The sequence below is a fragment of the Neovison vison genome, chromosome X (genome assembly GCF_020171115.1).
Source record: "Neovison vison isolate M4711 chromosome X, ASM_NN_V1, whole genome shotgun sequence".
Taxonomy (NCBI): domain Eukaryota; kingdom Metazoa; phylum Chordata; class Mammalia; order Carnivora; family Mustelidae; genus Neogale; species Neogale vison.
In genome coordinates this window covers 39,634,461-39,650,714 of record NC_058105.1, presented here as the reverse complement: position 1 = coordinate 39,650,714, position 16,254 = coordinate 39,634,461, and the positions used below count along the sequence as shown (strand labels likewise).

General features: G+C 41.3%; 1 protein-coding gene across 3 annotated transcripts in view; it reads left to right on the top strand.

Annotated features, from left to right (window-relative positions):
* The first annotated feature begins 2,758 nt into the window (after nucleotides 1–2,758).
* Nucleotides 2,759–16,254, top strand: part of VSIG1 (V-set and immunoglobulin domain containing 1) — a 173,973-nt gene continuing 160,477 nt past the window's right edge. The window contains exons 1-2 of one of the 3 annotated variants that reach the window (XM_044235365.1): nucleotides 2,759–2,816; nucleotides 4,386–4,449. The gene's annotated coding sequence lies outside the window, so the exon portion shown is untranslated. Of the gene's footprint in view, nucleotides 2,817–3,069; nucleotides 3,262–3,427; nucleotides 3,736–4,385; nucleotides 4,450–16,254 lie in introns of those variants that run through there. The other 2 variants (XM_044235363.1, XM_044235364.1) reach the window with 2 other exon arrangements.

Sequence of the window (16,254 nt, the reverse complement as noted above, 5' to 3'; positions counted from 1 at the left end):
AACCTGATAAACAGAATGACAAGCAGGCCACCTTGTACACTGTAATTTTGTCTTAGGTGAACTTCACAGCACCACTTGTGTAATCCTTCTCAGGCACATATCTCTGGTCCAGCATTCCCACAACTGCCTCTTTGTAACAGGCAACTGTTCTTTAAGGCTGGTCTTCTTCAAAGGGAATAATTAGAATAATTAATAGATTAGCCATCGATAATGTGCTAATGGAGGAGGATGGGGAAAATTCAAACCTCTTCCAGCTCTTCACTCTACCTCTTCCTTTCTTCTCAGAAAACAAGAAAATGTGAGCAATAACCTCCTAGAGACAGTACTTTAGTTGTCCAATCTGGGGGTTTGACAAGTTGGGGGGGGCAAGCTATAGACTTAACAGGTTTGAAAAGGTCAGCCAGTAATGCTCTGGCAGGCTTGTTTGGGACATATTTGGGGCCAAGAGGTGTCTTTCAAATAATGGAATATAGATGCTTACTTCCTGTTGGGTTAGCCTTGTCCACAGGATGCAGAGGATCTGCTACTTCTCCAGCCAGATTAGAGTCCCAGAAAATTGAATTTGGGCTGGTTTCTCTTTCATGTCCAGTGGTAGGAAAAAGCCATTATGATCTACACATTTTTTGGCCCAGCTTAACTCCTTTGGTGATAAGGGAGGGTGTTGTGATATGCCAGAAATGTGAAATTCACAGCAAGCAGCTGTCAAGCACACAAATCCAAGGCCTGACTTATTCAGCAGGTACAATGGATCATTTTTAAAAAAAAAATTCTAAGTTTATTATTTACACAACGAAAGAAAAAGTAGTCAAAGGTTCCCACTCCTAGTGGCCCTTGTCTCAAACACCAAAAAAGGATGACACTGAAAAAGGGGCCAGAGGACTGCAGTGGTAGTTGTGGGACATCCCTTTGCTAAGAAGCCAATTTTATACTGCAGCTAAGTGGCTTTATAGTATGTAGCTTTATTCTGAGAGGGATGAGTCAGGAAGTTTCTTATCTCCTCAGATCCCAGGAGGTGGGAGGAGATGAAAAACTCTTGACAGCCTTCCAGGGGAGAGGGGAGGGATAAGGAGGTAATGGGAGATAAGTAGCCATGGTCTTGAAGCAGCTCCTTGTAGGCCTCCCATCCTCTAGTGCCCTGGGAGGATCACAGGCATTCTGCCAAGACTCAGATTCAAGGTTCAAGCCTTTGCCAGCAGGATGAATGTAGATCGTGTGAGATTGCCTGGGTGCCATAGAGCAGTTGTTCTTCTATAGCAGCTAGCTGAACTCTCAGGTACCTTCCCTGTGGGGAAGCCAAAGGAAGCAAAGTCAGGGCCTGTTGAGGAGCTCCCCCTCTCCCTCCCTTTTGCTGACCTTCCATTCATGTCCTTTCACTCTGCTCAGTGTCTTTGGGGTGGGGATGGGGTGGAGGCAGGGATTTAAGGAATAACTGGGACACACAACCAATTTCAGACCCAGCAAAATTCAGTACCAAGGCCAGAGAATCCCCAAACCCAAGTCCTTTCTGGCTCAGTTTTTCAACTATAAATTGAAATGTATGAGTAATTTCTAAGGTCCCTTTTAGCTATAACAGTAGGCTTTCCCATAAATGCAAACTTCCTGAATGTAGTGGTAGAAGTCAAATCTTCATACCTAGCCCAAAAATGTTGGGACACCAGGGCAGATCATCAGGACCCCTGCAACTAGAAGAGAAAAGTGGGTAACATTGCTATTACTTTGGGACCTTCATCAGACTCCCTTTCCAGGTGATTGTACTCCTCTTCACACACTTCTTTTCACTCAGAGCTCCCATGCCAGACTCCCCCACATACATTTGACACCATTATTTTTGAGCTTTCCACTTCAGTCCTCTTCCCTTGATTTATTCACTAACTGTACAAAATGTAGATCCTGCTCTAGTCACGTCTCAGTTTCAAATTTAGGTTAGCTGTCTGACAGTTTTCCATGTGTCCATGTAGAAAATTGCCAAAGACATTCCACTTTCTAAGGGCAGAAGAGGGCACTTGATACAGAAACCAACAGGGGTCCTATGTCCCACCTTCCCCAATCACAGCCATTCTTCCTTAAACTTCCACAAACATACTCTTCAGAGGGAAGAGAGAGGGTCTTGGCACTTATGCAATTACTTGCTTAATCATTCACTGAACAAGTAGTTTATTGATAGGATCTTTGTGTCAGGTGCTGGAGTTCAGTGCTGACTCAAATACATCATCTCTGCCCTCCTGAGACTCACAATAATCTAGAGGGGAGACAGACTACCGATGAATGAACCTTTGTAATTATAGGAGCTATCACTGATTGCTTACAGTCTCTGACACTACTGCAGGCACTTGAAATGTAGTAACTAATTTAATCCTTCCAGCGACCGTAGGAGCTAAAGACTATTACTGGCTCCATAGAACACGAAGAGTTAATCCCTTTGCCCTTGTCCAGGCCAGCAGATTCCGTGGTGCCTGGTGAGCAGCTAGTAAGGTTCCCAGCCTTAGCTGCCTCTGGCACTGGGATAATGGAGTTTGAGGCCCAGCACCTCAGAAACGATCCTGGCCAGTGGCACCAAAATTTGGGGTTGACCAGGAAGCATTCCGAGGACTCTGCCAGACACCCTCAAAAACACCCCCACCACGGATTTCCCATTCTCTTTTTTCTCCCCTTTCCCTCCCACCCCGCCAGTGCCTCCCCTTTCCAGGCCGGCTCCTCCCTCTGAGCCGCCTCTTCTCTGAGTCATTTCCCCTTCCCGGCCCCAAAGACCTTGGCTTCTCCGCAGCCCTTCCCTCTGGCAGGAAATTGAGGAAGGGCCAACTAGCTTTAAGAACCAGGTGAACACTTCCCCGCGGATCAGAAAGGTTCCCCCCACCCGCCAATTCGGACGGGCCGGAAATCAAGGGAGTTGCCGCAGCCCCAGCGGCTGGCCTCCCCATAGCCTGAAAGCCCTGGTGGCCGAGCGTGGGAGGTGCCACACCCCGCCCGGTGTCTCCTGGGATGTGAGGGGAGGTGGCGGCCCAGTCCAGACTAGCCGGCGGGGCTGCCGCGGGCTGAGCGGAACGTGCCGGGGCGGGAACTCGATGCGGGAGAAGTTGGGTAGCAGGGGAGGCCCGTCCCGGCCAGCCCCTCAGGATCCCGAGGTGTAAAGGGAGATGCGCTTGTGTGGAGCGGGGCGCAGAGGTGCCTACGCGGGAAAGCGCCTCTCTGCGGGAACGAGTGGGTGTGGAGGCACGTGGAGGACACGCGCGCGTGCAGCCACTTACAGAGCTGTGTGTGGAGGTATGCGTGGAGACTGGTAGCGCGTGCGCGGGGCGCGTGCGTGGGGGGTACGTACAAGGGGGGTGCTTTCGTGTAGGCGTGCGTCAGGGGGAGGGGAGAGCGGAAAGGACCGCTGACTGACGGAGGGGGCGGGACTGACTCTGCGTGCCTGTGGGACTGAGGTAAGGCTATCCGGTCCGCTCGAGCTGACGGAGCCTGAAGTCAGGACTCTAACTTTTATTTTCTGAGGAGGGGAGGGAGAGAAGACATGACGCCTTTGGCAATCCGGGAAAACTGTTGACCGTTCCTGGAGGAAAAAAAAAGAAGAAGAAGCTGCAGCAGCACACGGTTTGCATGGTTTGCATGCAAGCAGCGAGGGCTCCTGGGCCCGTGGATGGCCCCCAGATCATGGCTTCAAGCGGGGAGAAATCTCATATAGGTCACCTTAGGATCTACCATCGTGTCTTTGGATTGTTGAGAGGAGGAATGGAACAGGTGACTGAGCTGTTGCCCGTTCTCTCTGCAGGGCCGCCTCGGACTCGGGGTGGCTTCGCGGCTGGCTTTGCTGTGCCCTGGGTCTTGGTGCCCTCAAAGAGGGGTGACACGGCGGGATCACCCCCTTCCCGCCTCGTGAACAACTGCAGGCGGGGATCTCATGGCCATCCCCTAAAGCCGGGGCGCGGGAGGTGGGGGGCGAGCTCATCAGCCTCAGACCTGCTGGTGAGCGCCTTGCTAAGGTTGCAGCGCAGCGACTGGGAGCACGCCCCTCTTTGAGCCCCACCCAGGGTCTCACCAGCCTGTGTAGAGTGTTGGAAGGAGGACCCTAAAGTTGGCTCTTTGCGGGGAAAGAGGCTAGAAGACCGACGGGCTTGGGTCCTGATCCCATGTTTGACATTAACTAACCGTGGGACCCGAAGCAGTTGTCCTCATCTTCCCCGGGTGTCACTTTCCTCATTTATAAAACCAGGGAGTTGCTCACGGGGTTGTTGGAAGTGTAACCAAGATTATAATAAATTCCCAGCACACGGAGGTATTTAATAAATGGCAGCAAAAGTAGAAATATATAGATTTCCAGAGAAGTTAAAGTAAACATTTTATTCTGGAAGAGTGTATTAAACTGATGGTTTTCTTTTGGTCTCTTCTAGGCGCACTAAGCTGTGCCTTCATACAAAGCCCACCAAGACCATTCCCTAAAGTCACACTCCTGAAGTAAGTGGGACTTTATAATTTGAATTCTTTGCAATGTTCAGGTAGATAATGATAAGCCCACTATCAGCTCTCACCTGGATGGCTCCATTGGGGTTGAAGACTTCACACGTGCCCTTCTCCCACCCATCTGTTGCAATCAGAGTTACCTTTCCCTTTGAGTGAATAAACAACCTACTGGTTCAGAGCACTGACCTTGATGTCTGACAGATCTTGTTCACATCTCAGCTGTACCCTGCTCCACCACCTTCTGGTTGTGTGATCTTGGACAAATCACGTCACCTCTTTAAGAATCTGTTCCCTTAAAAAAAAAATCCTTTGCCTTATCTGTAAAGGGGACAGTGGTGGTCTTTACCTCATTTAGGGATTGTGAGGGGTTACAGAGATAATTCATGGAGAGTAGCCCATAGTAACTGCTCAGCAAAATGGCAGATTAAAAATGGTAAGAGCAGGGAGGCTGCTAATGAGAGGGTGGTTGCTGGTGGTGTACTATCGAGTCTAGACTGGCTACAGAGTAAAGGGATGAGCTGGGAATGAGCTGCAAATGGGAGAAGTCAAATGATGGGAGATCGTGATGAAATCGAGGAGTGGGTACTTTGAGCACCCAGAAGTAATAAGGATGAGAGCTCGTAGCCAGAGATTGAGAAAGAGGAGTTCAGGAGTTCTGAAGAGGAGCAGTCCCATATTTAGCAGGTGGTCGGGAATATTAATGGCTAGAAATGGCAGGGGAAGTGATATGTGATCAGGGCTTGTAGAAGTAGAGATCAAGGGGCAGTGAGGCTCGACTGTTGGGTGAGTCATCCATGGTCATTGAGGTTGTTTATATGATGGCAGGGGTTCGAATGGAGAGGAAAATGGAGCTAGTGCCAAAGCCACAGTCCATCCTAATGAATGGGGAACAGTCATTTATTTCTCAAATATTTACTGAGCTCTTACTAGATGTCAGGATATAACAAGACAGACAAAAGTCCTGGTCTCATGGAGCTTCCAGACTAGGGGGAGTGATAATTGGGATTAATAATCCCACCCTATAAATAGAAGACTGCAGACTGTGAGAAGAGCTCTGAAGGGGGAAAAAAGGGGAGTTCTATAAGGGCTTACAGCAGGAGGACCTGACCTTGTACAAAATGTCAGGGAAGGCTTCCCTGAGGAAGTGATGAGAAATGAAGGATCAATTGGGGTAGATAGAGGAGGATGAGGGGTGCGTGGAGAAAGTGTCTCAGGTAGAGGAAATAAGTAACATTTGTAGAGACCTGAAAGTAGAACATGTATAAGGGACTTGAAGAACTAATAGTCATCTATGACTAGGGCATATTAAGCAAGGGGAGAGCTGAGGCTGAATGGCAGACCTCCTTAATTATTTTAGGTTTTATTCTAGGAGCAATGGGAATGCTTCTATTAAAAAGTTTTGATTAGGTGAATGACATAATCAGATTTCTCTATTTGTATGTTAATTCTTTCCCCCCACCTTGAGATATAACATTGTTTAAGCTTAAGGTATAGAATGTAGTAATTTGATATATGTATATATTGGAAAATTATTATAGTATTTCTTAATTCAAAACTGTTGCTCTTTATAAAAATAATCTAACACAGAAATAAATTGTGAAAGTCTAGTTCGTACTTTGTGTGTACATTAGAATATATGTATGTATATATACACACATATAATACATGTATACATTGTTGGGTTTGTATACAATATAATTATATTATATATATAAAATAGAGCAATCGGCTTTTTCCACTTAACAGTGTGTCTTTGACTTCTTCCATGTCTTTATTTTTTAATTATTCAGTAATATATAAGTACATTTTCATGGTAAAAGATCAGAACAATACACAGGTATAGAGAGAATAAATTTTGAAACTTGCCTTTCCTGTTTCCTCCCTATTTGCTATCCCACCAAAAAACAAAACAAAACAAAACAATCAACACTTTGGTGAGTATCCTTATGGTATCCTTTCCATGCATTTATATTATAAAAGAAGTACTTATACACATATAGAATTTTTTTATATAACTGAGTCAAGCATATTGTTATGCTGCTTTTAAATTTCTTATTTATTGACTTAATTCCCACCTGATGCATGAACATGTACATTTTTCTTGTAAAGGATTAGAATTTCAAAGGGAAGGCTAAAGCTTCTGTCTGTCATTGATTTCCTCCCTGGCCTTCCTCCTTCCTATTCACTCTTTGGCTTATTTTCTCTTAGACCTTTTTCTGTTCATTTGCAGAAACAAATAGGGAAACATTCTCTTTCCCTACCTTCCTCCCTCCCTCTCTTTGTCTCTCTCACTCTCTCTCTTTCTCATACACATGGAATATATGGTATTATTTTGTGTTATTAAAAACTATAAATTGTATCATGCCTATATGTATTGCTTTGCTACTTGCTTCCACTCATTATGTCTGAGAAATTTTCATATTAGTACATTATAAATCTAATTTACTCTTTTTCACTGTTGCATAGTATTCTACAGAATAGGTAGGCTATAATTTGTGTGGCAATTTCCCCACTGACATGGTCATTTCCAACTTTTTTGCTAATATAAAATGTGGTGCAATGTAAGTCCTTGTACATGCCTCTCTCTTTCCTTTCTCTACTGACTTCTTCTTTTTTTTTTTTTTTAAGATTTCCTTTATTTATTTGAGAGAGACAGTGCAAGAGCGCACGAGAGGGGAGAAGGTCAGAGGGAGAAGCAGACTCCCCGTGGAGCTGGGAGCCTGATGCAGGACTCGATCCTGGGACTCTGGGGTCATGACCTGAGCTGAAGGCAGTCACTTAACCAACTAAGCCACCCAGGCATCCTCTCTACTGACTTATAAATGCTATCTTTAGTTAATACTAGATTTTTATGCATACTTACGTTTATTTCAGGATTCTCTAGTCAGTTCTACTGATTCATTTATTTATACCTACATTCATAGCACATTTTTACTTTCTGTGGTTTTATAACATGTTTAATATCTGGCATGAAAAGAGCCTTCTTTTTTCTTCAAAAATTTTTTTTGTTATTCTTGCCTGTATACTTTTTTTATAAGGATATTAGAGTGAGATCATCATACCTATATAGAATCTTATTGGGAATTTTGTTGACATTGCATTGAGTTTGCAGATTTAACTGGAAAGAATTTGCATCTTTACACTGAGTCTTCCTTTTTATGAATAAACACAGCTCTCCATTTATTCAAAATTTTAAGTTCTTTAGTCATGTTTTATCATTTTCCCCATATATGTCTTGAAAATACCTTGTTTTGGTCATTTCTGGATACTTTATAGTGTTTGTTGCTACTATTAACAGGATTTTTTTCTTTCATTTTATAATTATTATAAGAAAACTATTGGATTTTGTATGAAATCATATGTATCCAACAACTTTACTGAATTCTGTTTAATTTCTAATAATTTTTTCGTTGATTCTATTGGATTTTCTAGGTAGACAAACAGATTATGTGCAAATATTGATAGTTTTGTCTCTGTCTTCAACTTGTATGCTATGTGCATTTTTTTTGCCTGAATGCATTGGCCAGGACCCTGTATAAGATTTAATAGTGCAGTAATATCAGACATCATTATCTCTCCCTTTAATAGGAATGCTTCTAAGTGAAATGAGTCAGTTAGAGAAAGACAAATACCATATGATCTCAGTCATATGTTAAATTTATGAAAGAACACAGATGAACATATGGGAAGGGGAAAATTAAAAAAAGAGAGAGAGAAACAAGCCATAAGTGACTTTTATAAACTTTTTTTAAAGATTTTATTTATTTGTCAGAGAGAGAGAGAGAGAGAGAGCATGTACAAGCAGGTAGAGGCGGAGAGAGAAGCAGGCTCCCTGCCAAGCAAGGAGCCCGATGTGGGACTCGATCCCAGAACCCTGGGATCATGACCTGAGCTGAAGACAGCAGCTTAACCGACTGAGGCACCCAGGCGTCCCAAGCCATAAGTGACTTTTAATGACAGAGAACAAACTGAGGGTTGATGGAGGAAGTTGGGGTGGGGATAGGGGTAGATAAGTGATGGGTATTAAAGAGAGCACTTATAATGAGCATTAGGTGTTGTATGTAAGTGATAAATCACTGAATTCTACTCTAGAAACCAATATTGCACTATATGTTAACTTACAAAATTTAAATTAAAAACTAAGAATGCTTCTAAAATTTTATCAAGCATGATGCTTACAGTGAGTTTCTGGTACTTGCTCTTTATTAAATAAGTTTTCTTTAATACTTAACTTTTGGGGGGCTTTTTAAAAGCATGAATGGGTATGAAATTTTGTCATTTGCTTTTTTACCTATAAGTTGGGCATATAGGTTTTCTCCTTTAAATTGTTAATGCATTGAATTGCATTGATACATTGATCAATTGCATTGATTTAAAAACTTCCAGTTATGAAAATTTTCAAACATAAATTATAGTAGAGAGTTAAATAAACCCCATATACCCATAATTCAACTTATATAGCCATCAACATTTACTGTACTTGGTTCAGCTATCTCCCTTTCCTCTTTTCTGCTGGGATGTTTTAGGCTAATCAAGAACATCATCTGACTTCACTCCTAAATATTTTGGTATGCATCCCAAAAATTATAGCAAAAAGGACATCTTCGCCTATAATCATAATGCCATTATCAGATGAATACCTGGCATACAGAAGATTTTTCTGATTGCCTAAAATATGTTTTTACCATTGGGGTTTGTTCCAATTAGGATCCAACCAAGGTTAACTTATTGTATTAGGTTATATCTTTTAAGTTTCTTCCAAGTTTTTAAAAAGCTAAGACAGAGCAATACCTCATCTTTTTTATTTCTGTGCCATTGGTTTGTTGAAGACACTTCCGTTTGTCCTGTAGACTCTCCCACAATATGGATTTGGCTGATTACTTCCTTGAGGTGCTGTTTTACTTATTTTTGTATTGCCTATATTTCCTATTTACTGGAAGTTAGAACTAAACACTTGATTATATTCAGGTTCTTTATTATTATTTGGTGAGACTATCTTGGGATTGATACTATGTACTTCCTTTTACATAGTTTTCTCATCTTACTTTTAGTGATACTGAAAGAGAATTGAAATGGTGATAGTCTTATCCCTTCAGTGTAATGTTCTCCATTATCTTTCCATCTAATGGCTTTACCACCTATTTGATAACTACTATCTGAATCAGTTATTTCATTAAGGGTTTCAATGTAATGATTCTATCATCCTTTCATCATTTATTAGCTAACATACCACTCTTTAAGAACCATCCTTCATCTAGTACAGCTATTTGATAAGCCCCAAAATATAGTTCCTATAGGAAAGACAGGATTAATGCTTAATTCTTTCCCTGTAATTGCCAATTTTCCAAGTAAGGATTTGGTGCCTTGTTCCCCTTTGATGGATCTGTAAGTGTTAAATCTTCCCTGTGTTTCTAGGATTAATCTATAATTAGTGATACATCTTTTTAAATGTATGATGGAATTTGAGGGACTAATATTTTACTTAGCAGTTTTGTATCTGTGTTCATAAGTGAGATTTCCTGTAGCATTGATTCTCAACCTGGGGTTGAACTACCCCTCTATGGGACACTCAGAAGTGCTTTAGTTGTCAGTTTCTTGGATTTCTGTGTGAAGAGTCCTACTAGTATTTAGTAGATCAGGACCAGGGATGCTAAAGGAAGAATTGTCTTACCAAAAATGCCATTAGCACACCTATAAAAAATGATGGCCTGTAGTTTTCTCGTGCTTGTTTGATTTTGATATTAAGGTTATGCATTTTTTATATCTAAGTTCATCAGTGAGATGGGTATGTAATTTCTTTCCTTTTTTTAAATTTATTTTTTATTTTCAGCCTAACAGTTTTCATTATATTTGCAGCACACCCAGTGCTCCATGCAATCCATGCCCTCTATAATACCCACCACCTGGTACCCCGACCTCCCACCCTCCGCCCCTTCAAAACCCTCAGATTGTTTTTCAGAGTCCATAGTCTCTCATGGTTCACCTCCCCTTCCAGTTTCCCTCAACTCCCTTCTCCTCTCTATCTCCCCATGTCCTCCATGCTATTTGTTATGCTCCACAAATAAGTGAAACCATATGATAATTGATTCTCTCTGCTTGACTTATTTCACTCAGCATAATCTCTTCCAGTCCCGTCCATGTTGCTACAAAAGTTGGGTATTCGTCCTTTCTGATGGAGGCATAATACTCCATAGTGTATATGGACCACATCTTCCTTATGCATTCGTCTGTTGAAGGGCATCTTGGTTCTTTCCACAGTTTGGCGACCGTGGCCATTGCTGCTATAAACATTGGGGTACAGATGGCCCTTCTTTTCACGACATCTGTATCTTTCGGGTAAATACCCAGTAGTGCAATGGCAGGGTCATAGGGAAGTTCTATTTTTAATTTCATGAGGAATCTCCACACTGTTCTCCAAAGAGGCTGCACCAACTTGCATTCCTACCAACAGTGTAAGAGGGTTCCCCTTTCTATGGAAAACCCAAAAGACTCCACCCCCAAACTACTAGAATTCATACAACAATTCAGCAATGTGGCAGGATACAAAGACAATGTACAGAAATCAGTGGCTTTCTTATACACTAATAATGAAAATACAGAAAGGGAAATTAGAGAATCGATTCCACTTACTATAGCACCAAGAACCATAAGATACCTGGGAATAAACCTAACCAAAGAGGTAAAGGATCTGTACTCGAGGAACTACAGAACATTCATGAAAGAAATTGAAGAAGACACAAAAAGATGGAAGACCATTCCATGCTCTTGGATCGGAAGAATAAACAATGTTAAAATGTCTATACTGCCTAGAGCAATCTATACTTTTAATGCTATTCCGATCAAAATTCCACCGGTATTCTTCAAAGAGCTGGAGCAAATAATCCTAAAATTTGTATGGAATCAGAAGAGACCCTGAATCGCTAAGGAAATGTTGAAAAACAAAAATAAAATGGGGGGGGGCATCATGTTACCTGATTTCAAGCTTTACTACAAAGCTGTGATCACCAAGACAGCATGGTACTGGCATAAAAACAGACACATAGACCAGTGGAACAGAGTAGAGAGCCCAGATATGGACCCTCAACTCTATGGTCAAGTAATCTTCAACAAAACAGGAAAAAATATACAGTGGATAAAAGACAGTCTTTTCAATAAATGGTGCTGGGAAAACTGGACAGTTATATGTAGAAGAATGAAACTCAACCATTCTCTTACACCGTACACAAAGATAAACTCAAAATGGATAAAAGGCCTCAACGTGAGACAGGAATCCATCAGAATCCTAGAGGAGAACATAGGCTGTAATCTCTTCGATATCAGCCACAGCAACTTCTTTCAAGATATGTCTCCAAAGGCAAAGGAAACAAAAGTGACGATGAACTTTTGGGACTTCATCAAAATCAAAAGCTTCTGCACAGCAAAGGAAATAGTCAAGAAAACAAAGAGGCAACCCACGGAATGGGAGAAGATATTTGCAAATGACAGTACAGACAAAAGGTTGATATCCAGGATCTATAATGAACTCCTCAAACTCAACACACACAAAACAGACAATCATATCAAAAAATGGGCAGAAGATATGGACAGACACTTCTCCAGTGATGACATACAAATGGCTATCAGACACATGAAAAAATGTTCATCATCACTAGCCATCAGGGAGATTCAAATTTCTTTCCTTTTACTTGTCAGTTTTGATATCAAGATGATATACTAGCCTTATAACTGTGTAGTGTCATTTCCCTTCTTTTACTTTGCTATGGAAATTTTTATATAAATTTATATAAAGTGTGATTAATCTGTTCCTAGCTTTTTTGGGCTGGTGACTTTTGAAATAGATTAGTATCATTTTATATTCTTTTTAAAAATAATTTTTAAAAATTTTTAATAAACATATAATGTATTATTAGCCCCAGGGGTACAGGTCTGTAAATTGCCAGGTTTACACACTTCACAGCACTCACCATAGCACATACCCTCCCCAATGCCCATAACCCCACCACCCTCTCCCTTCCCACTCCCCCTGGCAACCCTCAGTTTGTTTTGTGAGATTAAGAGTCTCTTACGGTTTGTCTCCTTCCCCATCCCATCTTTTTTCATTTATTCTTATCCTACCCCCAAACTCCCCACGTTGCATCTCCGCTTCCTCATATCTGGGAGATCGTATGATAGTTGTCTTTCTCTGATTGACTTATTTTGCTAAGCATAATACCCTCTAGTTCCATCCACGTTGTCGCAAATGGCAAGATTTCATTTCTTTTGATGGCTGCATAGTATTCCATTGTATATATATACCACATCTTCTTTATCCATTCATCTGTTGATGGACATCTAGGTTCTTTCCATAGTTTGACTATTGTGGACATTGCCGCTATAAACATTCGGGTGCATGTGCCCCTTCGGATCACCACATTTGTATCTTTAGGGTAAATACCCAGCAGTGCAATTGCTGGGTCATAGTATCATTTCATATTCTTCTATGATTAATTGGCTTATTTAAGTTTTTTGCTTCTTAGGCCACCTTAGTTGTTTATTTTCTTGGGAATTATCCGTTTCACCTAGATTTTTTAAGTTGTTGGTATAAAAGTTACACATAGTACTTTTAAAAATCATTTTTAGGGGGGTACCTGGGTGGCTCGGTGAGTTGGGCCTCTGCCTTTGGCTCGGGTCATGATCCCGGGGTCCTGGGATTGAGCCCCGTGTCGGGCTCTCTGCTGAGCGGGGAGCCTGCTTCCCTTCCTCTCTCTCTGCCTGCCTCTCTGCCTGCTTGTGATCTCTGTCTGTCAAATAAATAAAAAAAATCATTTTTAGGGGGACCTGGGTGGCTCATTGAGTTAAAGCCTCTGCCTTCAGCTCATGTCATGATCTCAGGGTCCTGGTATCAAGCCCTGCATCGGGCTTTCTGCTCTGTGGGGAGCTCTGTGTCTGCCTGCCTCTCTGCCTACTTGTGATCCCTGTCAAGTAAATAAATAAAATCTTAAAAAAAATAAATAAAATCATTTTTAATCTCTGTTTTCGTGGTTTGGCTCCCTTTTATTTTTATGTTAATTTGTGCCTTTTTAAAGTAATACTTGCAAAAATTTGTCCATTTTATTAGTCTTACTTGTTATCATTTTTAATTCTAATTTTTAAAGATTTTTATTTATTTATTTGAGAGTGAGAGCATGAGCAGGGGGTGGGGGGGCAGAGGGAGAGGGAGAAGCAGACTCCCTGTTGAGCTGGGAGGCAGATGTGGGGCTCAATCCCAGGACCAGGGGGTCATGACTTGAGCCAAAGGCAGACACTTAACTGACAGAGCCACCCAGGCACCCCATAGTCTTTTTTTTTTTTTAAAGATTTTACTTATTTATTTGAGAGAGAGGAAGAGAGAGTATACACACAAGTGAGAGCATGAGCAGAGTGAAAGGCAGAGGGAGAGGGACAGGCAAATTCAGCATTGAGCTCAGAGCCAGACACAGGGCTCCATCCCAGGACCCTGGGGTCATGACCTGAGCTGAAGTCAGTACTTAACCCACTGAGCCACCCAGGCACCCCTTTATTAGTCTTTTCAAAGAACTAGCATTTCCTTTTATGATCTACTCTATTGTTTTCTTATTATTTGCTTTCTATTTCAGTAATTATTGATTTTTTTGTAGAGGTGTAATTAACAAACATGGTATTAGATATTTGTATATATTGTGAAATGATCACAATAAGTCTAGTTAATATCTATCACCATAAAGGATTTTTTTCTTATGATGAGAACTTTTATTTTTTAAAAAAGATTTTATTTATTTTTTTGAGAGACAGACACAAAGACAGTGAGAGAGAACACCACCAGGCAGGAGAAGGAGAAACAGGCTCCCTGCTGAGCAGGGAGCCCACTGCAGAGCTTGATCCCAAGACTCAGGGATCATGATCTGAGCTGAGGGCAGACGCTTAACCACCTGAGCCACCCAGGTACCTGATGATAACTTTTAAGATCTATTCTCTTAACAACTTCCAAATATGCAATTCAGTATTATTGACTTTAGCCACCATGCTGTACATTACATCCCCATGACTTGTTTATTTGTTATTGGAAGACTGTGCCTTTTGACTCCCTTCACCCATTTCACCTATACCTTACCCACTGTCCCTAGCAACAACCAGTCTGTTTCTGTATCTCTGGGCTAGTTTTTTTTTTTTTTCAAGATTCCACATTTAAGTGAGATCATATGGTTTATCTTTCCCTGTCTGACTTGTTTCTCTTAGCATAATGCCCTCAAGTTCCATCCATGTTGCTGAAAATGGCAGGTGTTTGTTTGCAACCTTGGGAACTTTACTGACTGTAATATGAAATTGGCCCCATACATGGAGGGCAGGGAGAGATGGACGGAAGAGGCAGACCACTTCAGATTTGTGGGTGGCAGTTTTAATAAGCAATGGAACTTACTATGAGAGTTGTCTTGAGCAGCCACAAGAGGAGTAGATCTTCATACCTGCCCAAGAGAATTTTAAGTTTATATAGAGGCCTCAAGGGATTTAGTCATGTATACCATCCAGATGGCCTCAGCAACACCTTACTCTTCAAGGCTATGTCCTTGGAATAGCTTCTGGGAGCGGGGAGAGGCAAGTGGACTGCACATTCTAAGGATGGGGGAGGGAGTGAGGAGCCTCAAGTGGCCCATGTCCCACTCATGGGTCAGCTGGAAGACACATCCTCTTGACAACTTCCTCCAACAGCAAGATTTCATTCTTTTTTTTCTGCTGAATAATATTCCATTATCTATCTATTTATCTCACATTTTCTTTATCTGTTCATCCATCAGTGGGCACTAAGGTTGTTTCCTTATCTTGGCTATTGCAAATAATGCTGCAGTGAACATTTGGGTGCATATATATTTTCAAGCTAGTGTTTTTGTTTTCATTAGATGAGTACATAGAACTGGGATTGCTGTATCATATGGTAGTTATATTTTTAATTTTTTAAGGAGCCTCAGTATTATTCTCCAAAGTAGCTGTACCAGTTTCCATTCCCATAAACTATGCACAGGGGTTCCCTTTTCTCCACATTTTCACCAACACTTTTTATTTCTTGTCTTTGTGATAACAGTCATTCTAAAAGGTATGAGGTGACCTCTCCTTGTGGAATAATGATTGATTTTATCTTAATTACTTTTATTTCCTTTTGATCTTGCTTTTTATTTTTTTAAAGATTTTTATTTATTTTATTTGATAGACAGAGAGAGATCACAAGTAGGCAGAGAGGCAGGCAGAGAGAGAGGGGGAAGCAGGCTCCCCGCTGAGCAGAGAGCCCCATGTGGGGCTCGATCCCAGGACCCTGAGATCATGACCTGAGCTGAAGCCAGAGGCTTAAACCACTAAGCCACCCAGGCACCCCTGATATTGCTTTTTAAATTGAGAACTCTTTCAATTTTTATAGATTTCTAATAAATGCAGTTAAGGCTATAAACTTCTCTGTTACCATATCCCACAGAACTTTTCCCCTCAAATTTTATTATGATTCTTTCCACTTATTAGGATACCTAACACTTAGGTTCTAACATTTTTAACATTTTGCTGTGTTTGCTTTATTACATATCTGTCCACTCGTCAATCCATTTTATTTGTTGATGCATTAGTTATGCTTCAGTTCACCACTGTGCCATTTAGCATCCATTTCATGAATCAGAGTTCAATATTTATGATTTTTAAAGATAAAATTTACTTATATGAAATATAAGAATCATGTGTTCCATTGGATGAGTTTTGATAACTGACATAACCAAAGCCTCTATCAAGAGGTTTCTATCATATCAGGGAATTCCCCTTTGCAGT